Source organism: Mustelus asterias, chromosome 12 (genome assembly GCF_964213995.1).
Source record: "Mustelus asterias chromosome 12, sMusAst1.hap1.1, whole genome shotgun sequence".
In the NCBI taxonomy this organism is placed as follows: domain Eukaryota; kingdom Metazoa; phylum Chordata; class Chondrichthyes; order Carcharhiniformes; family Triakidae; genus Mustelus; species Mustelus asterias.
The window spans coordinates 34,558,571-34,585,474 of NC_135812.1; the positions used below are offsets into that span (position 1 = coordinate 34,558,571).

The 26,904-nt window shown below is 51.3% G+C and overlaps 1 pseudogene; it reads left to right on the forward strand.

The window, feature by feature from the left end:
- The window catches only part of LOC144501885 (eosinophil peroxidase-like), a 133,646-nt pseudogene that overhangs the window by 94,978 nt on the left and 11,764 nt on the right, over window positions 1-26,904 (forward strand).

Below are 26,904 nucleotides of genomic sequence, written 5' to 3' on the forward strand. Positions count from 1 at the left end.
GGTAATGAGTGAATGTTTCCTACAGGTTTGTTAACAGCGAGTGACCTCGACACCATCGCAGAGGTCACAGGCTGTCCAGCCATATGTCAGCCCCCAGCCTGTAAAGACGACTGTTGGTGAAACCGATACAGGACCTTCACCGCTGTGTGCAACAACAGGTAGGAACTGATGGTGCTGCTGACTATTGTCCAGTCTCCTTCCGAGATTAACTGCTAAACACATACAGCCATTCACTAAATCTGTCTTCATCCTGATTAATAATAAACTGAGGACTGCATCCACAGAACAATTCAACCAATTCTTTTGAAGAATCCAATGAAGTATAGTCTCTGTAACATTGTCAATATCCTATTTTCATATAACGATTGGATATGGATTCCAGAGATAATGGGCCATAACTTCCTGGCTCCCCAGGCTAGGACTTGGGGGATTATTCAAAGGTGCAGTGGGGAACCCCTCTTGGAAATTCCCAGATAAGGATTTACCCGACACTTGTCCGTAAGCGCTAACTTCCCCTGGACAATTGCGTTGGGCTGGGTACCATCCAACCAAACGACTTAACTCATGAACTTGACAGTTCTACCCATTTTACATTCATATCTATCTTGAAAGAGTTAGAAGGAAAAAAAGCGCGTCTAACTTCAGAGTAACTATTTTAAACACTCAGTGAGTCCTGACAGAACACCACCCCCCTCCTCGCAACTAAGCCCCCCCACCCCCCATGGTATTCCCCACCCACACGGGATTTCCCACACCCCCAAACCGTTGACCTGACATCACCATCTCTCAACCCCCTGAGGACCACCCCCTCTGAGGACCACCCCCTCTGACCCAAACCACATCCCCTGACCAAAAAGACATCCCCCTCCCGACCAGATGCCTCCAACCTGAATCCCCCTGACTTAACCCTCATTACCTCTGTAACCCCGCCAACATCCAGATCCCTCTCACATGTCCAGATCCTCCCACTCATGTCCGGATTTCCCCCCCCCCCCACCCCCACCCTCGCTCCCCAGCGTCAGCTACCTCCACATGCCTGGATCCCCTCTCCACGTCCAGATCCTCCCCATATCCAGAAACACACACCCCCCTTTTCACATCACCCTCAAGGGTCCAGATCTCCCCCCCCCCCACCCCACAATGTTCAGATCCCCCCATTTCCAGAACCACAACTACTCTTCATTCATCACCACCCCCCCACCCCACACTGAGGTTGGAGGCATCTGGTCGGGAGGGGGATGTCTTTTTGGTCAGGGGATGTGGTTTGGGTCAGAGGGGGTGGTCCTCAGAGGGGGTGGTCCTCAGAGGGGGTGGTCCTCAGGGGGTTGAGAGATGGTGATGTCTGAACCCCTACATCCCAATCACTTACCGTAGAAACTGATCATCTTCCTTTCAATGGGACCTTTAAACTCACCTGCTTTACGGCATCTAGTGCTGTAAATAAAGGAGGTGTGTGTCCCCTTTCACGTCGCTCCTTTTGCACTTTGCCACTAGAGCCAGGGTCACGCTTTGCTTAGTCAGTCTCACCCAGCTTGATTCAGTGCTGCAGTTACTTCACCATTCCTGCTCCAAAGCCACCCACCCTCATTTTGCCCAGGGACTTCTCAAGATCATTCCAGGTGCTCCATTGATTCAGGAGGGATTGGGTGTAAACTAAGGTGTGACAATGTATATAGGGTGCTGATTTTGGGAGTGGAGTGTGCACCGTTGACTTTCCACCCAGTTGCACTCGGTGGTGAAACAAAAAATCAAGAGAAATCTATGCACCAATGACCTTTGATGAGGTAAAGGACAGGAGATGTGTGTTGACATGAGTCACATTTCAGACTAAAGAAGACAAGAATGGTGTCCAGGTCCATACACAGAAGAAACGTTATTTTCTGGTTCACATCAGTTAAAAATAAACATATTTTAGATCCAAAATGCTGGGGTGTCATCAAGTGTACTTCATGCTATTCTCATGTGAATGGTGGACTGATGCATTATTACTTGGCATATGACTGCAGTGCAGCAGGAAAATGTGGCATTCCTGGATATATTTTCACATAACAATTAATTCCTAGCTCTTTATGAATAATCTAACAATGGATATAGTCCTATCTTCAGAATGAAAAACTGAATTTGTTCTTTCAATTGAAGGAAGTCCTAATCCCAACTCCCAGCCCCTTCATCATAAACTTACTGAATGTGACGGCCTGTTATTGTCTTCCTCCCTTGCAGCCTTCTCTGTGAGGGTCAGTAAAATGTCTTCCCAGCCTTTGCTGTGAGGGTCAATAAATGTTTTCCCCCTCCCAATCTTCTCTGTGAGGGTCAGTAAATGTCTTCCTCCTCACAACATCTCTATTGCACCTGTACTCAGCAACATGGATGAACTATTTACAGTCAATAGGTTTGATCTGTACTTTTCAGGGACTTATCAATGATGTTTCTCCTTGTGTTTCAGATTCTGGTGGGAAAATACAGGAGTTTTTACTGCTAGCCAACGTCAGGCTCTTACCCAAATCTCCATGTCCAGGATCATCTGTGAAAACACCGAGATCCAATTAATTCCTCATGATGCCTTTAAGTTCCAACCATTCCCACAAGGATATGTAAACTGCAACCAGATACCAAAGGTAGACCTGAGTGCCTGGAAGGAGGATGTGCGAGGTAGGTTATTACAGGGCTGGGCCCAGCCTTCAGAAAGCTGACATTCCAGTTCATTTATGCTTGAATATAAAACTAAGCAAATCAGCTGGTGTAAGAAAAGAGCAAAGAGACACTCAGAGCTGGACTCTGAATTTAATTAACTTTTCAAGAGAATGCTGATAAACTCACGGGGGGTGGGCAATCTTACCAAAAGAATTCTAAGTGCCAAACTAGCATGAGAATGGGAAAGATTGCACCCATTTTCTGGGCAAGCTCCCAAAAGCAATTGTATGGCAGTTAGAAAACAAAATGGTCCCAAATGTCATTCTCAGCAACAGGGGCAGTGGACAGAGCCTATTCTCACTGGGAAGACAGCTGCTGAGCTGTAGGGGTGCTATTGTGCATGTGTTTGATCTTCCTGTGCACTGTGTACAAGTGTACACAGTACACTGAGAGATCTGTCACTCCCCCCACCCTTCCAGGTATCGCCAACCACCCTCAATTGTGCCCTGGACATTGCCCCACCTCCCAATCACCACCTCCCCCCCGCCACCCCCCCCCCCCCCCCCCCCCCCGCCCCACGATCGCTCCCCACGATCACTGGTCCCAATCCCACCCCACAGCCGATCGCTAGCCCTGACATCCACCCGCCCTCCGCTGATCACTGGCCCCAGTCCACCCTCTCCTGGCTGATCATTGGCCTCGGTTCCTCCCATTCAGCCAACACCCGGTGTAGAGTATCCCCCATCTCTCCACCATGGGCCCTCCTCTTCAGGCCGGCCCTGTCTCTTGGCACTATCCAGTGTCTGGTGAGCAGTGCCAAGGTGCCAGGCTGGCAATGCCCAAGGGGCACGCCTGCTTCTGCCCCCAACCACCTAAGGGGCTTCAATGACCTCTGGTCCCACCTTTGAGGCTATCAAGTCAGGTCCCTTTTGATTGGGACCATGGTTGATCCACGTCAGTGAGCCCTCCATCGGCAAGACCGTTAAGGCAAGTGAGCGCAGACAATAGCGTCACACACTGATAATATTGAAATTAGCAAATGAATATTTAAATCAGACTCGCATGCTTCCCAGGTCCAAGGCCGATTATGCCGGCAGAACGCAGCCAGTAACGTCGCGAGAAACTGGGCGTGAAGCTGATTTTTCTCCTCTTCCCCAATCTTACTGGCTTGCACCGATCGACCGGCATGATGAGCCGGTAAGATTGCCCCCATGAACTCTGGCAGCTACTGTATGGAGAGAAAACAGAGTTGATGAGCAGGATTCTCTGATCTCGTCCATACCCGCCCTGCTGCAAGTGAGAATGGAGAATTTAACACTCCAGGCAAAACTCCATCCCTTTCAGCGGCACTGCAGAATTCCAGCCGCGAACAAGGGTGAAGACTTTTGACGCATGTTTCCAGCCCGTTTCACTCTTCATCAGAATTAAAGAGACCAGGAATGTGTTGGATATTAAACTGTAGCTGGGAGGGATTGCAATAAGATGTAGCAACCTTAAGAATGAGAGGCAGATGGCTTGGTGTGGGAAGGGGGCAGGAGAAGGGAGGGTTTTTTACATTGAGACAATAAATGTATGAGATAAATTTTAAGAAGTATTTAAGATGGAGGAGAAAGGTCACAATGCAAGGTTGTTGAACTCAGTGTTGTAACATCAGAAGATGAGATTCTGCTCCTCCAGTTTGCACCGATTTCAGTGAAACATTGCAGCAGGCCAAGGGCAGACATGTGGGCATGAGAGCAAGGTGCTGAGTTAAAATGGCACGCAACAGGAAAGCTGGGGTCATGTTTGTGGATTGAGCAAAGGTCTTTCTCAAAGCGGTCACCAGTCTGTGTTTAGTTTTCCCAATGTAGAGACCACCACGTTGGGAGCAGTGAATACAATAAACCAAACTGAAGGAAGTGCAGGTGAAACGCCGCTTAACCTGAACGGAATGTTTGGAGCCTTGAACAGTGAGGAGGGAGGAGGTAAAGGGGCAGGAGTTGCACCTTCTGCGATTGTAAAGGCATTAGAAAGGGTTTCAGAAAGATTCACGACAATGACTCCAGGGATGAGGAATTTGAGTTGTGTAGATAGATTGGAGAAGTTGGGATTGTTTTCTTTGGAAAAGAGAAGGTTGAGAGGAAATTTGAATGAGACATTCAAAATAATGAGAGATCTGGACAGAGTAAAGAGAGAGAAAAGTTGTCCCCATTGGTGGAAGGATCAAGAACCTGAGAGCATAGATTCAATGCAATGGGCAAAGGAAGCAATGCTGACATGAGGAAAACCTTTCTCACACAATGAGTGGTTAAGATCTGGAATGCACTGCCTGACAGTATGGTGGAGGCAGGGTCATTGAGAAACGACGGAGAACTGGATTATTATCCAAAAAGAAAGAATGTGCAGCACCATCGGGAGAAGGTGGGTAATGTGGTCTTTCAGCAAGCCAGTATAGACCGCCTGGCCAAATGGCTTCCTTCTACACTGTAACCATCGTATCATTCTAGTCTAAACATAGAGCTGTGATGTGCATGAAACTTCACATGTTCTCAGTAGCTCCTCGTAGGGAGATGGTGGTATAATGGTAATATCACTGGACTAATAATCCAGAGGCCCAGGCCCTGGGGTCACAGGTTCAAATGCCACTCGTTGGAATTTAAATACAATTGTACATCTGGAATTGAAAGTAATGGTGACATGAAACTGTCATTGATTGCTGTAAAAACCCAACTGGCTCACTAATGTCCTTTAGGGAAGGAAATCTGCCATCCTTATTTGTCTGGCCTACACGTAACCCACAGCAATGTGGTTGACTCTTAAATGCCCTTTAAAATGGCCAAACAAACCATTCAGTTCGAGGGCAATGAGGGAGGGGCAACAAATGCTGGCCCAGCCAGTGATGCTCACATCCAATGAATGTATAAGTCTAAACTTTCTTTTTCCTAATTAGTGTTTTTTTTTTACTTTTAACAGTGACCCGCTGTGGCCCCGTCCTGTTGTGAAGCACGGCCATTTCTCCATCTGTAAATCCTCGGTCAGGTACACCTGTGAGTCGGGATTCAAGTTGGTGGGGATGGATATGATTAAATGTCACAGGAACAGGAAGTGGAACATTAAACCTCCTCGCTGCATAGGTAAGAACCAAAATCCAGTACCTCGGAATAGCGAGTGCCATTGGTTGGCACAGGGTGAGAGGGGCCGAATATAAACATAACAATGGTAATTTCCACCTCCACGGCAGGTTACCTTTCAAATCCTCCCTGCCACCTCACCTCCCCAACTTGCTCTTGGTGTCCTGCTCTTTCTGTAAAGGTTAGCAACAATGAGGCAGTATTGTTAAATAAATCTTAGATCCTAATGTACAGACAAATGTGATGATCTATTCTTGCAATTCTTTCAGCATCCTAGTGGACTGAACTTCACCAAACTCAAAATTTCAATGGACCAACAAGACAACAACGTTAACGTGAGATGTCCGCCTTTTCTGTGGAACATCAAATAGCCTTTCCAAACCAAAGAAAACCAATTTCATGTCCAGTGGGGGATCTTCAAAGATCAGGGACACCATAACTGTCAGAATGGAACAGTGACTTGTCAGATATCTGGGATATTTCTATTCTCATATCGCCGCAAAGCAAATTGTCACGCAGAATTGGCCCTTCAAAGAAGTGATGTGACAGTGATTACCCCAGATCTGGACAGAAGAAATGGGCACGATATTTTATCAGGATTCTTCAATTAAATTCTGGTGATCACATTTGGTTAAAAGTTTGGGAGAGGTACAATATTGCCTCACAGTTATTTTCTGGAACACTTTTATTCTTTGCAAATTCAGAAATTTCCTTTGTTTGCAGTCGAAGGTAAAGGGATCTGCCCCTGGGGCAAAAACCTGAGCTGGGAAACCAGGAGCCATTTCCAGAAGCTTTGCAACACTGAAGCTGCTTTTCGATTGGTAGGTAGAGTAAAGCCACTCAGTTCAGAGGTCTGATCTCGTGACCCGACTCCGTCTCAAACTCTTCTCCACAAGCATTCCACTGAGGGCTTCTGGGATGATTCATTACCAGTAGATTTGCATCTTACTTTTTCACAAATGCCATTTCTAGCTGAGATATACTTTCAGACATGAACCACACTGCAAACACGATTCCCCCAATTCACTCTCTGGGCACTTTACATTCTGATTTGTTTGATCTCTCTCCAATATCTGACCCATTGAAGAAATGTTAAAGGATAATCCACAATAGCGCCTCAGGTAGCCATTTATCAGTTTTCTCCCACTCCTTAAAGCACCAATTTGCCCATTGAAGCCCATCCCTTGCAGACTTTAAGATATCTCTTTGAGACCCAGGTTCAAATATAGTAATGATCACACCATTTGTCCATTCCTTTAATACTTTCACTTCCCTGTTGAAAACCATCTCATTAAGACTGTCATTCTCCCATTACACAGCCCAGCAATGTATTGAATGTTCCCAATTTTGTCCAACTAGACTGGGATTTTCCAGACCCATCCCCCCCCCCACCCGAGATCTTGCAGTCCCACCGACAGTCAACGGACTGTTGGCTAGCCCATTGCATCCCCCGCCATGGCATTGTCTGGGAAATGGTTCCAAATAATTTGCTCTGTCAGCAAAAAAATGATTAGAGTCATAGAGGTTTACAGCATGGAAACAGGCCCTTCGGCCCAACTTGTCCATGCCACCCATATTTTTAAAAAACCCATAAGCTAATCCAAATTGCCCGCATTTGGCCCATATCCCTCTATACCCATCGTACCCATGTAACTATCTAAATGCTTTTTAAAGGATATAGAGGTAGATATAGATTAGTAATGTTTCTTAAAACTTTCTCGGTACTTAAGTGCATTGCCTTTTTTGTCTTGAACTCAAATGACATCTATCAATTTATCTTAAAGATTTAAACTGTGATATCTCTCAGTGAGACTTCCCCACAACCATTCTCCCTCTAGGCTGTAGAGTTTAAGCCTCTCTCGCAGTTTTTCACACATCAGGAGATGGAAGGAAGAAAGAGTTGGCACATAAGCAGGAAAGCAAATAAGGATCAAGGGGAGCAAACATGAGCCTAATGGCCTATTCTTATCCTCAATACATAAACTAATGCACTGGAGAATGTTTTTGTAGTGCAGAGCTGAACACAATACTCCATGTACAGTCCAACCAGTGCATTGTAGACCACAGTGTAATCTCTGAATTCTCTGCCTGCTGCTGCTCATTCTACAGTCCAGTATTGTATTGCTTCTTCAATTACTTCACCACATGGAACAGACATTTAAGGTGATTGGATAGCAATTCCGAAAGCTTCTTTTCTAAAGCCCCTTCTACCAATTCAATTCCGTTCACTGCAGGCTTACAACTTTTTCACAGTTAAATTTTATTTGTCATATTTTTGCCTCGTGACTCAACAACTCTCTCTCAATTGTTTGCTGCATTCTCGGTTTTAACTGGTCCCTCTAATTTTGTGGCAGAAGGTTTTAACTTTGTTAAGTTTTGTGCCTGATAATTCCCACCCGGGCAAAACTCCAGACTTTGTCAAGAACCAGATTTGAATAGATTAAAACAGCTTTGTTTCAATTTGCAATGAGCAAATGCGACCTCATGATCTTGGGAATACAAAGAACAAAGAACAATACAGCACAGGAACAGGCCCTTCGGCCCTCCAAGCCCGTGCCACTCCCTGGTCCAAACTAGACCATTCTTTTGTATCCCTCCATTCTCACTCTGTTCATATGGCTATCTAGATAAGTCTTAAACGTTCCCAGTGTGTCCGCCTCCACCACCTTGCCTGGCAGTGCATTCCAGGCCCCCACCACCCTCTGTGTAAAATATGTCCTTCTGATATCTGTGTTAAACTTCCCCCCCTTCACCTTGAACCTATGACCCCTCGTGAACGTCACCACCGACCTGGGGAAAAGCTTCCCACCGTTCACCCTATCTATGCCTTTCATAATTTTATACACCTCTATTAGGTCACCCCTCATCCTCCGTCTTTCCAGTGAGAACAACCCCAGTTTACCCAATCTCTCCTCATAACTAAGCCCCTCCATACCAGGCAACATCCTGGTAAACCTCCTCTGTACTCTCTCCAAAGCCTCCACATCCTTCTGGTAGTGTGGCGACCAGAACTGGACGCAGTATTCCAAATGCGGCCGAACCAACGTTCTATACATCTGCAACATCAGACCCCAACTTTTATACTCTATGCCCCGTCCTATAAAGGCAAGCATGCCATATGCCTTCTTCACCACCTTCTCCACCTGTGACGTCACCTTCAAGGATCTGTGGACTTGCACACCCAGGTCCCTCTGCGTATCTACACCCTTTATGGTTCTGCCATTTATCGTATAGCTCCTCCCTACATTATTTCTACCAAAATGTTGGTGTGGAGGAGTTGGACCCTTTCGACCAGGGGGTCCGACTTATGGGTCCTCACGTGCTTCCGGAGCAGGACAGGGCCTGGGGACGTCAGCCACGACGGTAGTGAGGTCCCCGAGGGGGTCTTTCTGGGGAAAACAAACATTCTTTCATGAGGGGTAGCATTGGTAGCTGTGCAAAGGAGGTGATCTAATCGAGTGTAGTGCATCAAGGAGGACCTCTTGCCAGCGGGTGACTGGAAGACCTTTAGATCTCAGAGCTAGTAAAACGGCCTTCCAGACTGTCGCGTTCTCCCTCTCTACCTGTTCGTTCCCCCTGGGGTTGTAGCTGGTGGTCCTACTCGAGGCTATGCCTTTGGAGAGCAGGTACTGTTGCAGCTCATCACTCATAAAGGAGGATCCCCGGTCGCTATGGATATAGCTAGGGAAACCAAACAGGGTGAAGAGGCTGTGCAGGGCCCTGACGACCATGGCTGAGGTCATATCCGGGCAGTGAATAACGAAAGGGAAATGTGAATATTCGTCAATGATGTTGAGGAAGTATATGTTGCGGTCAGAAGAGGGGAGGGGGCCTTTGAAGTCGACGCTTAGGCGTTCGAAAGGGCGGGTGGCTTTTATGAGGTGAGCTCTGTCTGGCCGATAGAAGTGCGGCTTGCACTCTACGCAGACCTGGCAGTGTCTGGTTATAGACCTGACTTCCTCAATGGAGTAGGGCAGGTTACAGGCTTTAATGAAGTGAAAAAAACCTGGTGACGCCCGGGTGGCAGAGGTCGTTGTGGAGAGTCTGCAATTGGTCTATTTGTGCGCTGGCACATATTCCCCGGGACTGGGCGTCTGGGGACTCATTGAGCTTCCCGGGCCGGTATAAGATGTCGTAATTGTAGGTGGAAAGCTCAATATTTTATCATTTTTGATCTTGCCCCGCTGCGTGTTATTAAACATGAATGCAACTGACCGTTGGTCCGTGAGTAGGGTGAATCGTTTACCAGCGGAGTAGTGGCGCCAGTGCCATAAAGCCTCCTTTTCGACAGAGGAGTGTCGAATTTCAGGGCCTTGGAGGGTTCGTGAGAAGAAGGCCACGGGTCTGCCCGCCTGGTTAAGGGTGGCGGCTAGGGCGATGTCAGACGCATCACTCTCCACCTGGAACGGGATGGATTTGTCTACAGCGTGCATCGTGGCCTTCGCGATGTCTGCTTTGATGCAGTCGAAGGCCAGGCGGGCCTCTGCCGTCAGGGGAAAAGAGGTGGATTTGATGAGCGGACGGGCTTTATCCGCATAATTGGGGACTCACTGGGCGTAATACGAGAAGAAGCCCAGGCATCTCCTCAGTGCTTTGAGGCTGGTGGGGAGGGGAAGTTCCAGGAGGGGACGCATGCGGTCGGGATCGGGACCGATGACCCCGTTTTCCACAACACAACCAAGGATGGCGAGGCGGTGTGTGCGGAATACGCACTTCTCCTTATTATAGGTCAGATTTAGGAGTGTGGCGGCGTGGAGGAATTTGTGGAGGTTGGCGTCGTGGTCCTGCTGATCATGGCCGCAGATGGTGAAGTTATCCAGGTACGGGAAGGTGGCCCACAGCCCGTTCTGGTCTACCATTCGGTCCATCTCACGCTGGAAGACCGAGACCCCATTGGTGATGCTGAAGGGGACCCTAAGGAAGTGATAGAGGCGGCCATCCACCTCGAAGGCAGTATATTGGCGGTCTTCCGGATGGATAGGGAGCTGGTAGAATGCAGATTTTAAGTCGATGGTGGAGAACACCCGATATTGCGCAATCTGATTAACCATGTCAGATATGCGGGGAAGGGGAACGCGTCCAGCTGCGTGTATCGGTTAATGGTCTGGCTGTAGTCAATGACCATGTGATGTTTCTCCCCAGTCTTAACAACTACTACTTGGGCTCTCCAGGGGCTGGTACTGGCCTCAATGATCCCCTCCCCTAGGAGCCGTTGTACTTCGGACCTGATAAAAGCTCTGTCTCCAGCACTCTACCGTCTGCTCTTGGTGGCGATGGGCTTGCAATCGGGGGTGAGATTTTCAAACAGTGAGGGAGGGGTGACTTTAAGGGTCGGGAGGCTGCAGGTGGTGCGCGGTGGGCGATCTAAGAACTGCTGATTGCAAATAGAGAGCGGGGGAAAAGGCCCATTGTACTCCATGGTGACGCTCTTAAGGTGACACAGGAAATCTAGCCCCAGGAGTACGGCAGCGCAGAGTTGTGGCAGCACGAGGAGCCTGAAATTTTTGTACACTGTGCCCCGTACAGTCAGGGTCGCCATGCAGTACCCGAGGACATCCACCGAGTGGGACTTTGAAGCCATGGAGATCGTTTGCTTCACTGGCAGTACTGAAAGGGTGTCGCGACTCACTGTGTTAAGGTGGATAAAGCTCTCCGTACTCCCACAGTCAAATAAACAGTTTGTAGTGTGACCGTTTACCTCGATGTCCATCATGGACCTGGCGAGTTGGTGAGGCCTGGACTGGTCCAGCGTAATCGAAGCCACCGTTGGATTTTGCGACGTGGCTGACGGCGTCCAAGATGGCGGCCCGCATGGCTCACACGCAGCTGATGGCGTCCAAGATGGCGGCCCGCACGGCCCACATGCAGCTGAAGGCGTCCAAGATGGCGGCCCGCACGGCTCACACGCGGCTGATGGCGTCCAAGATGGCGGCCCGCATGGCCCACACGCGGCTGAAGGCATCCAAGATGGCGCTCGCACGACTCACACACGGCTACCGGCACCCAAGATGGCGGCTCCCGCGGGTCGCATGCGGCGCTACTGGGCTTGGAGGTCGATTTCGCCCTGCATACCTTCACGTAATGGCCCTTCTTTCCACACTCGGAGCAGATCGCATCCTTCGCCGGGCAGCGTTGACGGGGATGCTTCCCCAGGCCGCAGAAGTAGCACTTCGGGCCTCTGGAGACTGCCGCAGCGGTTGGGTACAGAGGTGGCGGCGACCGCGGTGTCCACGATGCACCCTCGTGGTCGGGGGTGAAGGCCTCGAGATTACAGAAGGCCACCTCTAATGAGTCGGCAAGCGCCACAGTTTTTTGTAGGTCCAGCCCACCCTGTTCCAGCAGTCGTTGTTGGATATAGTTTGACCTGATACCCGTGACATAGGCATCTCTGATTAAGTCCTCACTGTTTTGGTGGCTGTTACGGCCTTGCAGTTGCAGGCCCTGCCAAGTGCTTGCAGGAATTGATCGCCTGATTCTCCCGGCTGTTGTCTGCGAGTAACCAGAAGATATCTGGCGTAGATTTCATTAGACTGTTTGTTGTAGAACAAAGAACAAAGAACAGTACAGCACAGGACACAGGCCCTTCGGCCCTCCAAGCCTGTGCCACTCCTTGGTCCAACTAGACCAATCGTTTGTATCCCTCCATTCCCAGGCTGCTCATGTGACTATCCAGGTAAGTCTTAAACGATGTCAGTGTGTCTGCCTCCACCACCCTACTTGGCAGTGCATTCCAGGCCCCCACCACCCTCTGTGTAAAAAACATCCCTCTGATATCTGAGTTATACTTCGCCCCTCTCACCTTGAGCCCGTGACCCCTCGTGATCGTCACTTCTGATCTGGGAAAAAGCTTCCCACTATTCATAGAAATCATAGAAACCCTACAGTGCAGAAGGAGGCCATTCGGCCCATCGAGTCTGCACCGACCACAATCCCACCCAGGCCCTACCCCCACATATTTACCCGCTAATCCCTCTAACCTACACATCCCAGGACTCTAAGGGGCAATTTTTAACCTGGCCAATCAACCTAACCCGCACATCTTTGGACTGTGGGAGGAAACCGGAGCACCCGGAGGAAACCCACGCAGACACGAGGAGAATGTGCAAACTCCACACAGACAGTGACCCGAGCCGGGAATCGAACCCGGGACCCTGGAGCTGTGAAGCAGCAGTGCTAACCACTGTGCTACCGTTCACCCTATCTATCCCCTTCATAATCTTGTACACCTCTATTAGATCTCCCCTCATTCTCCGTCTTTCCAGGGAGAACAACCCCAGTTTACCCAATCTCTCCTCATAGCTAAGACCCTCCATACCAGGCAACATCCTGGTAAACCTTCTCTGCACTCTCTCTAACGCCTCCACGTCCTTCTGGTAGTGCGGCGACCAGAACTGGACGCAGTACTCCAAAAGTGGCCTAACCAGCGTTCTATACAGCTGCATCATCAGACTCCAGCTTTTATACTCTATACCCCATCCTATAAAGGCAAGCATACCATATGCCTTCTTCACCACCTTCTCCACCTGTGTTGCCACCTTCAAGGATTTGTGGACTTGCACACCTAGGTCCCTTTGTGTTTCTATACTCTTGATGGCTCTGCCATTTATTGTATAACTCCTCCCTACATTATTTCTTCCAAAATGCATCACTTCGCATTTATCCGGATTAAATTCCATTGTACTGGCCTTTTAGAAGTTCGATCGCATCCTTGTAAGTTTCAGCGTCTCTAATCATCGAGAATACTTGATCGCTTACCCGGGCGTGGAGCACGTGTAGCTTTTCGGTTTCGGTCTGGACGACGGAGGAGGAGGTGAGGAAAGTTTCGAAACAGCGCAGCCAATGATCGAAGCTGTTAGAGGCTCCTACAGCTTGAGGGTCCAGTTCTAATTTCTCGGGTTTTAGTATCTGCTCCATCCCAAAACTTTTGCTAATAAAATTGATGCACCATCAATCAAGCAAAGACTCGTTTGTATGCAAGAACAAATAGGCTTTTATTAGCAAAAGACTTGGAGCAAACCCATGCCGATGAACTGGTTCAGAGACTGAGGCAGGGGGTGGGGAGCAGTCGCCTTTATACCTGGACCAGGGGGGGAGGAGTCCCAGGCAGGTCCAGCAGGGACGCGTCCAGGCATGTCACACACACACAGGCAATAAGCTAACAGTGGTTTACCACAGTGAACACGAGCAATTACAAACCGCACTCTCATCATCAGTTTCAAGAATAGAATGTATTTCATTGATTTCTAGTAGATAATGATAACCATCATACGGCTGTCTAACTGTGATCACGTGAAGGTATTTCCATGAGATTGAATGTCCAATATTCATACGAGGACACAATGGTTAGTTGCTATAATCAGACTCTCTGCATAAACAATGGCCACCATCTTCAATCATATGCTGTTGGTAACCAAACATTGAGAGGAGAGAATGAATCAGATTAGTTTAGCAGCTATTTAACTTTAGAAAGGTAAAGGCTCCTATTTGAGTTCATTACTCTCATGGATCTTATAATTTGTTCTTGTTTATTATTGGCCATTTTCTGTTATCAAACCAGCTTCACAGCAGCTGTGTTGTCAGCGGTTGTCAGCTTGACTTCCTGTGAAAGCTCTTGGCCAATGAGAACGTTCCTTCACGCCCACTGAGAACCTATCAGAAGTACAAAGATGAGATTGACAGTGTGTCCACCTGATGATTGGTTATTTATCAATGAGTTTATCATTCAGGCCAGTGACTGCAGTCCAGTCTCCTCACTCTCTAGATCCCAGAGACAGTTCTTCCCCCTCACACTGCATGAACTGTAGGTTGTTACTGGTTTTGTTTGAGGCAAACCCTGCACTCTGACAATTGACCCTTTTTCACCATATGCATATGATTTGTAATTTTCTGCTTTGAAACATATAAATGTTATATATTTTGTTCATAGAGTAATGTTTGGGGACAATTATTAACAGGTTTTAAATGGATATAATTTAGTATAGGTTAAATTTGATAATGTATCTAAATCATATTTTGAATGACTATTGTAACAAATGGATTCGGAATGAGCTTGTCAGCAATGTAGGGCAAATTGTTCTTTCAAAATCAGTATTTCAATAATATCTCAAATGTATCAAAATTTGAAACTTATATTAAAATTACAATAAAATCACACAATCGGTTGTTTCTCGCTGGAGTGTATTCGCTTCTTGTGTTTCTGTGCTGATTTGCAATAAGTTAAACCAGTTTAACAGGGTTGGGAAATTTGACCTGGGCATACAAAATTATCTAACAGGAATGGTCTAGCTTGTGCCATAAGGGCAGCACGGTGGCACAGTGGTTGGCACTGATGCCTCAGAGAGTCAGGGACCTGCAGTTCAATTCCCGGCTTGAGTCACTGATTGTGTGGAGTCCGCACGTTCTCCCCGTGTCTGCATGGGTTTCCTCCGGATGCTCCGGTTTCCTCCCACAGTCCGAAAGACATGCTGGTTAGGTGCATTGGCCATGCTAAATTCTCCTTCAGTGTACCCGAACAGGCGCCAGAGTGTGACGACTCGGGGATTTTCACAGTAACATCATTGCAGTGTTAATGCAAGCCTATTTGTGACACTAATAAATAAACTTTAAAACTTTAAACATCTTATGGATTACACCATCAGGCACTTTACTCTTTAGATGCCATTTCATTTGCAAAGATTGTGAAAGAAAAGCGCATGAACTCATTTGAATTTGCCAGAAATTCTAGAAAGTTCCTGTCTGATCCTGCTTGGTGACTGAAAATAGTCCAGGAGACAACACTGTCAATGACTTTATCCTATTTGCCCCAGCAGAAGGAGCTCACTGTCAGCGGGACCATACAATCCCATCAGTGGGAATGACTGGAAAATCCCAGCCCTTATACACAGGATCCCTGTGCCAGCCATGAAGCACTCAAGCTCTCTTCTGAAGTTGGAGTGATTCACTAATTTATCATTTAAACCACCAACTTGTTTCATTGGTTTATATTCCCTAGGAAAAGCTAAAACAACTTACACCCAACCTATTTCTTTATTTATATAATTTATAAGCATGACGTCTGATTCTCTCAATCTATCTTATTAAAATAACCTGCCAGCAAGCAATCTCGTCCATTCATTCTCGTCTAACCCTTAAGTCAATCACCCAGATACTTACCCGTCTCTACAGTAGGACACATAGACTAAGAAGATTTTTTTAATACCCTTTTTGGGTAACCAGGCTATTTTAAACTGAGATTTGTTCTTCCAAAAGTCATCAGAACCATTTCCAAAATGACCAACATTGCACACCTGGGTGGGAGATCCCCATGTTCTGTGGAGGGGATTCCCCCCACCCCACACCCCCACTCCACCATTGGCTGGTGGCAGGATCTTCTGGTCCTGCTTCCCATTGTTCACAACCTCTGCCTCTGGGAACGCACAGTGAACAAAAAACAAAGAAAATTACAGCACAGGAACAGGCCCTTCGGCCCTCCAAGCCTGCACCGGCCACGCTGCCCGACTTAACTAAAACCCCCTACCCTTCCAGGGACCATATCCCTCTATTCCCATCTCATTCATGTACTTGTCAAGACGCCCCTTAAAAGTCACTATCGTATCCGCCTCCACTACCTCCCCCGGCAACGAGTTCCAGGCACCCACCACTCTCTGTGTAAAACTCTGCCTCGTACATCTCCTTTAAACCTTGCCCCTCGCACCTTAAACTTATGCCCCTTAGTAATTGGCTTTTCCACCCTGGGAAAAAGCTTCTGACTATCCACTCTGTCCATGCCTCTCATAATTTTGTAGACTTCTATCAGGTCTCCCCTCAACCTCCGTCGCTCCAGTGAGAACAAACCAAGTTTCTCCAACCTCTCCTCATAGTTAATGCCCTCCATACCAGGCAACATCCTGGTCAATCTTTTCTGTATCCTCTCCAAAGCCTCCACATCCTTCTGGTAGTGTGGCGACCAGAATTGAACACTATATTCCAAGTGTGGCCTAACTAAGGTTCTATAAAGCTGCAACATGATTTGCCAATTTTTAAACTCAATACCCCAGCTGATGAAGGCAAGCATGCCGTATGCCTTCTTGACTACCTTCTCCACCTGCATTGCCACTTTCAGTGACCTGTGTACCTGTACACCCAGATCCCTTCGCCTATCAATACTCTGAAGGGTTCTGCCATTTACTGTATAGTTCCTATCTGTATTAGACCTTCCAAAATGCATTACCTCACATTTGTCCTGATTAAACTCCATCTGCCATCTCTCCGTCCAAGTCTCCAACTGATCTATATCCTGATGTATCCTCTGATGGTCCTCATCGCTATCTGCAAATCCACCAACCTTTGTGTCATCCGCAAACTTACTAATCAACCCAGTTACATTTTCCTCCAAGTCATTTATATATATTACAAACAGCAAAGGTCCCTGATCCCTGAGAAACGCCACTTGTCACAGCCCTCTATTCAGAAACGCACCCTTCCACTGCTACCCTCTGTCTTCTTTGCCTGAGCCAGTTTTGTATCCACCTTGCCAGCTCACCTCTGATCCCATGCGACTTCACCTTCTGCACCAGTCTGCCATGAAGGACCTTGTCAAAGGCCTTACTGAAGTCCATGTAAACAACATCCACTGCCCTACCCTCATCAATCATCTTTGTCACTGCCTCGAAAAACTCGATCAAGTTCGTGAGACACAACCCCCCCTTCACAAAACCACGTTGCCTCTCACTAATACGTCCACTTATTTCCAAGTGGGAATAAAAGAAGGGTAACCGTCAACGGGACCAGAAGATCCTGCCAGTGGGAACAACCAGAATATCCCACCCCATGTTTTTTCTTGATTCACAGGATATCAGAAATCATTTGTTGTCCATTCCTAACTTCCCGTGAGAAGATCTTGCTGAGCTGCCTTCCTGAACCATTGCAGTGAATGTGGTGTCAGCACATCTTGAGGGCTCTGAGGGAGGGAGCTCCAGGATTTTAACCCGGGACAGTGAAGGAATGGTGATATAACTTCCAATCAGGATGGTGTGTGGCTTGGAGGGAACTTGCAAGTGGTGGTGTTCCCAGGTATCAGCTGCCTGGGTTAATCCTCCCCTCCCCCCACCCAGGCCAGGCCTGTCAGCTTGACCCCAGTGAAACTCCAGAGTTAACTTAAGGTCTGGGCTCCATCATTAGATGCTTTCTTGAGGACTGGCTGCAGTTCCAGCAGTGGCCTCTGCCTCCATGGCGCTGTTGGGAACAGAGAACAATATTTGATTGTCAGGCAGCTCTTAGAGGCAGGGCCTCCTCCCCAGATGGAAGCAGGAAAGACCACCCCAAACCAATTCATGGCCTGGCAGCAGAGGCAGGCTCACGTGCTCACCGAGTAGGGTGACTCGGCCCCTGTAAAATCCAGTCCATTGAATATATTCTAGGCTAAGATAGATAGGCGTTTGAACTGTAGAGAGGTCAAGAGTTATTGTGAACTGGCAGGAAATGAAGTTGAGGCCAAGATCAGATAAGCCATGATCCTATTGAATGGTGCAGTAGGCTTGAGTAGCCAATGGCTTATACTTGCTCCTGTTGTTACATTTTTATGTTATTTATGTGGCTGGTCCAGTTAAGTTTCTGGTCAATGGTATTCCCCCAGATTGAAGATAGTGGGGTATTCAGTAATGGTAGCATGTTTGAATATCAATATGGTCTTATGCTCTTATAGATTCTCTCTTGTTGGAGCTGGTCATTGCTTGACACTTTTGTGGCATGAGTATTACTTGCCACTTATCAGCCCAAGCCTGAATGCTGTCCATGTCTTGCAGTCTAAGTACAGAGACTGTTTCAGTATCTAGGAATCGTAAATGGTGCTGAACAGAGTGCAATCATCAGCAAACATCCCCACTCCGACCCTATGATGGAGGAAAGGTCATTGATGAAGCAGCTAAAGGTGATTATGCCAAGGATACTACCCTGAAAAACTCCTACAGCAATACCCTGGAGGTGGAATTATTGACCTACAATGAACACAACCTTCTTGCTTTGTGCTATGTATGACTCCAACCAGTGAAGAGCTTTCCTCCAATTCCCACTGACTTCACTGTTGCTGGAAATCCTTGATGCCACGCTCAGTCAAATGCTGACTTGAAGTCAAGGGTAGTTTCTCGCACCTTTGGAATTCTGTTCTTTTATCCAGCTTTGATTCTGTTCTATCTGACACCACTGAGGACATTAAGGAATGACCGTATTCCAGCTTGGTGTCCTTTCTCAAATCTCACCTCACCCTCCTCATGCTATCTAGCATGAAGTGTAAGCTACTAATGTGACCATGCTTTCCACCCCACCCCATTTCCTTCAGCCAAGCCTCGCCTTCTGTGTTTTCAGATATGTAAAAACTGCCACCTGACAGAATCAGGACCACACAGTTAAAGCTCAACCCTGCTAAACGCAGATTCAGGGTCAACCAGCTTCCTTATGTGGGTCACTTGCTCACAGCTAATGGTGTAAATCCAGATCCAAACAAAACAATGTCTATACGATGGCCATTTGGCCATTCTGAGGACAAATATGCCTTGCAGTGCTTCCTTAGTATGACAAACTATCTTTCCAAGTTCATTCCTTGTTACAGTGAGGTCACTGGACCTCTTTGTCAGCTCCTTCAACAAGATGTCGACTGGTGCTGGGAGCATCATACTGTTATATTTAACCAACTCCTCCAATGCTGCAATATACCAATGTATGAGTCCCTGTACTCCTATCAGCAGATGCCTTCCAGCATGGACCTGGCACAGTCTGTATCCAGAATGGCAGAGCAGTAGCATTCACATCAAGGGCCCTCACTGATACTGAGCTCGTTACGCCCAAATCGAGAAGGAACTCTTTGTCCTCGTCTTCGCTTGTCAGAATTTTCATGACCCCATACATGTTCACCCTGCAACTGATCATCAACCACTTCTTGCAGTTCTTAATACGTCTCTTCACACTGTGTCTGCATGACTACATTCCATGGTGCTCAAACTACAGCAATACAACCGCAGTGCTGTCTACAATGTGGTGAGGAACTGTCTACAAGTGTGGTGAGGAACTGTCTACAGGCATGGTGAGGAGTTGTCTACAAGGGTGGTGAGGAGTTGTCTGCAAGGGTGATGAGGAGTTGTCTACAAGGCTGATGAGTTGTACTTGCTGATGCTCTTTCCAGAGCCTTCCTGCCTAACACTGACCAGATAGATTGTGAGGAGGACATAACCATACATGTCCTCACATTTTGCCGAAACGAGGAACTTAAGGATGTCTTACAAGCAGATCTCATTCAGGCTGCTGCACAAAATCATTACGAAAGGCTGGCCCGAATGCTCAAGGAGATTCCCCATGAGCTCTGCACTTTTCTCCAGGCACAAGGAGCTAACTGGACAGGACAGGCTGATACTGCATCTCCAGCGATCTGTCATCCCTGCCTCAGTACAGGGATACTACACCCAGCAACTCCAGCATAGGCACCCAGGGTTGGAGGCAACCAGGTACAGACACATTAGGACAATTCCCATTGCCAAGTCCATCTTGCAACCAAAAATTGAAATCCACCTGAGTGGTGCCCTTATGAAGCTAAGGGGAGGTGGTGGTGTAGTGACGTTGTCACGAGATTACTAATGCTGAGAACTAGGGGAAGATCAGGGGACCTGGGTTCAAATCCCACCATGGCAGCAGATGAAATAAGAATTCATTAAAAGTCTGGATTCTAAAGGCTGAATGCCCTCTGAAATGGGGCGATTAGGGATGAGTAATCACTGCTGGCCCAGCCACTGATGCCCACATCCTGTAAATGGATTTTTTTTAAAAATCGGTGACAAAGGGCAAAGAGGTATTACAACTGAAATACTCACAGGCCCTTTGGGTTCCTCCATGGGATGGAAGGGTAACTGGAGTGAGATCCAGAATCTCTCTTCCCCCCCCCCCCCCCCACCCCCATGGTGTTCACTGTCTGAACTATGGAGTGAACATCCTGCACCAAGGTCTCCACCCTCACAGTGTTGGCCTGGTTGCTGGCACCATTTCCTCAGACAGAAGGCGATGGGACTCCTCCAGTTGGCCTTGCACTCCGAGGAGGGACACTGCATCCCCTCCTGATGTTCGCAATTCCGACTTTGCCACTCCAGCACTTGTAGGATGACTAAACCCAGGGCATGTCAGCCAACCAGGGCTCAGCAGAGCCCTGGAATCCGGCATCCCTCCGAGTGCCGGATCTCTGGGATGTCCTGCCCCTGCCTTCTGTGCATTAACAGAAATGAGGTACTCGCCAGTGAGTGAGCCGGAAAGCTGCCTGCTCATTATTCCTGCCAAGGTGTGAGTCTCTGAGCTGGCGGAGGGTGTGGGGGACAGCTGGCACATCTTCAATGAGAACATCTGCAAACTTGTCTTTGCAGCTGCGGTTCTTGGTGGTTTAGTGTCCGACTGAAGGATGGACCAGGCTGCTCGACTGATTCACCTGCGGAATAAGGGAGCTGGAATTAGTGCATGGCAGGGGCATAAGGATGGAGGAGAAATAACTCATGTGAGGCTAGCAGGATAGATGAATATGTGTCCACCTGCTCCCAGATCACCTTGAGTGTAGGAGCGGTCCAGTTCCTCCCCGCAAAGCTGGAGGGCTCTCTCAAATGGAGTTAGTACTTTCAGTTTGGTCGTTACTCCTCACACCTGTGCTCTCTCTTTATTGTGAGCCAGTTTGGGCACAGTGTCAATAGGATGTGTGCCGGGGCAGATGGTAAGGATGCCTGGCAGGTGTGGTTGGTAGGTGGGAGATGGGGTGAGATGGGGAGAGGAGCCGCAGAGGAAATGAGGCCTTGTGAGGGAGGGCGAGTGGTGGGGCCCCTTGGGGAGCAGCGGGTGAGCTCCCAGTGGGAGAGTTCCCAGTGGGTGTGTGAGTGGATGAGTGGTGTGTGATGGGTAAGTGGTGACAGATGAGAGGAGTTACTAACCCTGGCTGCACTCATTTTTTTCCCGCACTGGACGCCCGTCCTCCTGTGCAGGCTGCTGGCACTGACCCGCACTGCCACTGACCAGTGTTGGCACTGACCCGCACTGCCTCTGACCAGTGTTGGCACTGACCCACACTGCCCCTGACCAGTGTTGGCACTGACCCACACTGCCCCTGACCCACACTGCCCCTGACCCACACTGCCCCTGACCCACACTGCCCCTGACCCGCACTACCCCTGACCGGCACTACCCCTGACCCGCAATGCCCCTGACCAGTGTTGGCACTGACTAGCACTACCCCTGACCAGCACTGCCACTGACCAGCACTGCCACTGACCAGCACTGCCACTGACCAGCACTGCCACTGACCTGCACTGCACCTAACCAGCACTGCCCTGGACCAGCACTAACACTGACCCACACTGCCACCGGCCCGTACTGCCACTGACCGGCACTGCCATTGACCCTGACCCACACTGTCCCTGACCCGCACTGCCACTGACCAGCACTGCCACTAACCCGCACTGCCACTGACCAGCACTGCCACTGACCCGCACTGCCCCTAACCCGCACTGCCACAGACCAGCACAGCCCCTGACCCACACTGCCCCTGACCAGCACTGCCACTGACCAGCACTGCCCCTGACCAGCACTGCCCCTGACCAGCACTGCCACTGACAAGCACTGCCACTGACAAGCACTGCCACAGACCAGCACTGCCCCTCACCCGCACAGTACCTGACCAGCACTGCCCTTGACCCGCACTGCCACTGACCCGCACTGCCACTGACCAGCACTGCCACTGAACAGCACAGCCACTGACCCAAACTGCAAATGACCAGCACTGCCCCTGACCCGCACTGCCCCTGACCAGCACTGACCCTGAACAGCACTGTCCCTGACCAGCACTGCCACTGACCCGCACTGCCCCTGACCAGCACTCCCCCTGACCAGCACTGCCACTCACTGGAACTGCCACTGACCAGCACTGCCCCTGACCAGCACTGCCCCTGACCCGCACTGCCCCTGACCAGCACTGCCACTGACCAGCACTGCCACTGACCAGCACTGCCCCTGACCAGCACTGCCCCTGACCAGCACTGCCCCTGACCCGCACTGCCCCTGACCAGCACTGCCACTGACCAGCACTGCCACTGACAAGCACTGCCACTGACTAGCCCTGCCACTGACCAGCACTGCCCCTCACCCGCACAGTACCTGACCAGCACTGCCCTTGACCCGTACTGCCACTGACCCGCACTGCCACTGACCAGCACTGCCACTGAACAGCACAGCCACTGACCCAAACTGCAACTGACCAGCACTGCCCCTGACCCGCACTGCCCCTGAACAGCACTGACCCTGAACAGCACTGCCCCTGACCAGCACTGCCACTGACCCGCACTGCCCTAACCAGCACTGCCCCTGACCAGCACTGCCACTCACCCGCACTGCCACTGACCAGCACTGCCCCTGACCAGCACTGCCCCTGACCCGCACTGCCCCTGACCAGCACTCTCCTGACCCGCACTGCCCCTGACCCGCACTGTCCCTGACCCGCACTGCCCGTGACCAGCACTGCCCCTGCCCAGCACTGCCCCTGACCAGCACTCCCCTGACAAGCACTGCCACTGACCCGCACTGCCCCTGACCAGCACTGCCACTGACCAGCACTGCCCCTGACCAGTACTGCCCCTGACCAGTGCTCTCCTGACCAGCACTGCCCCTGACCAGCACTGCCCCTGACCAGCACTGCCCCTGACCAGCACTGCCACTGACCCGCACTGCCCCTGACCAGCACTGCCCCTGACCAGCACTGCCCCTGACCAGTACTGCCACTGATCCGCACTGCCCCTGACCAGCACTGCCCCTGACCAGCACTGCCCCTGACCCGCACTGCCCCTGACCAGCACTGCCAGTGACCCGCACAACCACTGACCAGCACTGCCACTGACCCGCACTGCCCCTGACCAGCACTGCTACTGACCAGCACTGCCACTGACCAGCACTGCCACTGACCCGCACTGCCCCTGACCAGCACTGCCCCTGACCAGCACGGTTACTGACCAGCACTGCCCCTGAACCGCACTGCCACTGACCAGCACTGCCCCTGATTCACATTGCCACTGACCAGCACTGCCCCTGACCAGCACTGCCCCTGACCAGCCAGGCCACTGACCCGCACTGCCCTTGACCAGCACTGTCACTGACCAGCACTGCCACTGACCATCACTGCCCCTGACCAGCACTGCCACTGACCAGCATTGCCCTTGACCAGCACTGCCACTGACCCGCACTGCCCCTGACCAGCCCTGCCCCTGACCAGTACTGCCACTGATCCGCACTGCCCCTGACCAGCACTGCCCCTGACCAGCACTGCCCCTGACTAGCACTGCCACTGACCCGCACTGCCCCTGACCAGCACTGCCCCTGACCAGCACTGCCCCTGACCCGCACTGCCCCTGACCAGCACTGCCCCTGACCAGCACTGCCATTGACCCGCACTGCCACTGACCAGCACTGCCACTGACCCTCACTGCCACTGACCAGCACTGCCACTGACCCGCACTGCCCCTGACCAGCACTGCTACTGACCCGCACTGCCACTGACCAGCACTGCCACTGACCAGCGCTGCCACTGACCAGCACTGCCTCTGACCCGCACTGCCCCTGACCAGCACTGCCCCTGACCAGCACGGTTACTGACCAGCACTGCCCCTGACCCGCACTGCCACTGACCAGCACTGCCCCTGACCAGCACTGCCCCTGACCAGCACTGCCACTGACCCGCACTGCCCCTGACCAGCACTGCCACTGACCAGCACTGCCACTGACCATCACTGCCCCTGACCAGCACAACCACTGACCCACACTGCCACCGGCCCGTACTGCCACTGACCAGCACTGCCATTGACCCTGACCCACACTGTCCCTGACCAGCACTGCCACTGACCAGCACTGCCACTAACCCGCACTGCCACTGACCAGCACTGCCACTGACCCGCACTGCCCCTAGCCCGCACTGCCCCTGACCAGTACTGCCACTGATCCGCACTGCCCCTGACCAGCACTGCCCCTGACCAGCACTGCCACTGACCCGCACTGCCACTGACCCGCACAACCACTGACCAGCACTGCCACTGACCCGCACTGCCCCTGACCAGCACTGCTACCGACCCGCACTGCTACTGACCCGCACTGCCACTGACCAGCACTGCCACTGACCAGCACTGCCACTGACCAGCACTGCCACTGACCCGCACTGCCCCTGACCAGCACGGTTACTGACCAGCACTGCCCCTGAACCGCACTGCCACTGACCAGCACTGCCACTGACCAGCACTGCCCCTGATCCACATTGCCACTGACCAGCACTGCCCCTGACCAGCACCGCCCCTGACCAGCCATGCCACTGACCCGCACTGCCCTTGACCAGCACTGCCCCTGACCAGCACTGCCACTGACCATCACTGCCCCTGACCATTACTGCCACTGACTAGCATTGCCCTTGACCAGCACTGCCACTGACCCGCACTGCCCCTGACCAGTACTGCCACTGATCCGCACTGCCCCTGACCAGCACTGCCCCTGACCTTCACTGCCACTGACCCGCACTGCCCCTGACCAGCACTGCCCCTGACCAGCACTGCTATTGACCAGCACTGCCACTGACCAGCACTGCCCCTGTCCAGCACTGCCACTGACATGCACTGCCACTGACAAGCACTGCCACTGACCAGCACTGCACCTCACCCGCACAGTACCTGACCAGCACTGCCCTTGACCCGCACTGCCACTGACCCAAACAGCCACTGACCAGCACTGCCCCTGACCCGCACTGCCCCTGACTAGCACTGACCCTGAACAGCACTGCCCCTGGCCTGCACTGCCACTGACCCGCACTGCCACTGACCAGCACTGCCCCTGACCAGCACTGCCACTCACCCGCACTGCCACTGACCAGCACTGCCCCTGACCCGCACTGCCCCTGACCCGCACTGCCCCTGACCAGCACTGCCCCTGACCAGCACTGCCGCTGACCAGCGCTGCCCCTGACCTGCACTGCCCCTGACCAGCACTCTCCTGACCCGCACTGCCCCTGACCAGCACTGCCCCTGACCAGCACTGCCCCTGACCAGCACTGCCACTGACCAGCACTCCCCAGACCAGCACTGCCACTGACCCGCACTGCCACTGACCAGCACTGCCACTGACCCGCACTGCCCCTGACCAGCACTGCCCCTGACCAGCACTGCCCCTGACCAGCACTGCCCCCGACCAGCGCTCTCCTGACCAGCACTGCCCCTGACCAGCACTGCCCCTGACCAGCACTGCCCCTGACCAGCACTGCCCCTGACCAGCACTGCATCTGACCAGCACTGCCACTGACCCGCACTGCCCCTGACCAGCACTGCCCCTGACCAGCACTGCCCCTGACCAGTACTACCACTGATCCGCCCAGCCCCTGACCAGCACTGCCCCTGACCAGCACTGCCACTGACCCGCACTGCCCCTGACCAGCACTGCACTGACCCACACTGCCACTGACCCGCAGTGCCCCTGACCAGCACTGCCACTGACCAGCACTGCCACTGACCAGCACTGCCACTGACCCGCACTGCCCCTGACCAGCACTGTCCCTGACCAGCACGGTTACTGACCAGCACTGCCCCTGACCCACACTGCCACTGACCAGCACTGCTATTGACCAGCACTGCCACTGACCAGCACTGCCCCTGTCCAGCACTGCCACTGACCTGCACTGCCACTGACCAGCACTGCCCCTGACCAGCACTGCCCCTGACCAGCACTGCCCCTGACCAGCACTGCATCTGACCAGCACTGCCACTGACCCGCACTGCCCCTGACCAGCACTGCCCCTGACCAGCACTGCCCCTGACCAGTACTACCACTGATCCGCCCAGCCCCTGACCAGCACTGCCCCTGACCAGCACTGCCCCTGACCAGCACTGCCCCTGACCAGCACTGCCCCTGACCAGCACTGCATCTGACCAGCACTGCCACTGACCCGCACTGCCCCTGACCAGCACTGCACTGACCCACACTGCCACTGACCCGCAGTGCCCCTGACCAGCACTGCTACTGACCCGCACTGCCACTGACCAGCACTGCCACTGACCAGCACTGCCACTGACCAGCACTGCCACTGACCCGCACTGCCCCTGACCAGCACTGTCCCTGACCAGCACGGTTACTGACCAGCACTGCCCCT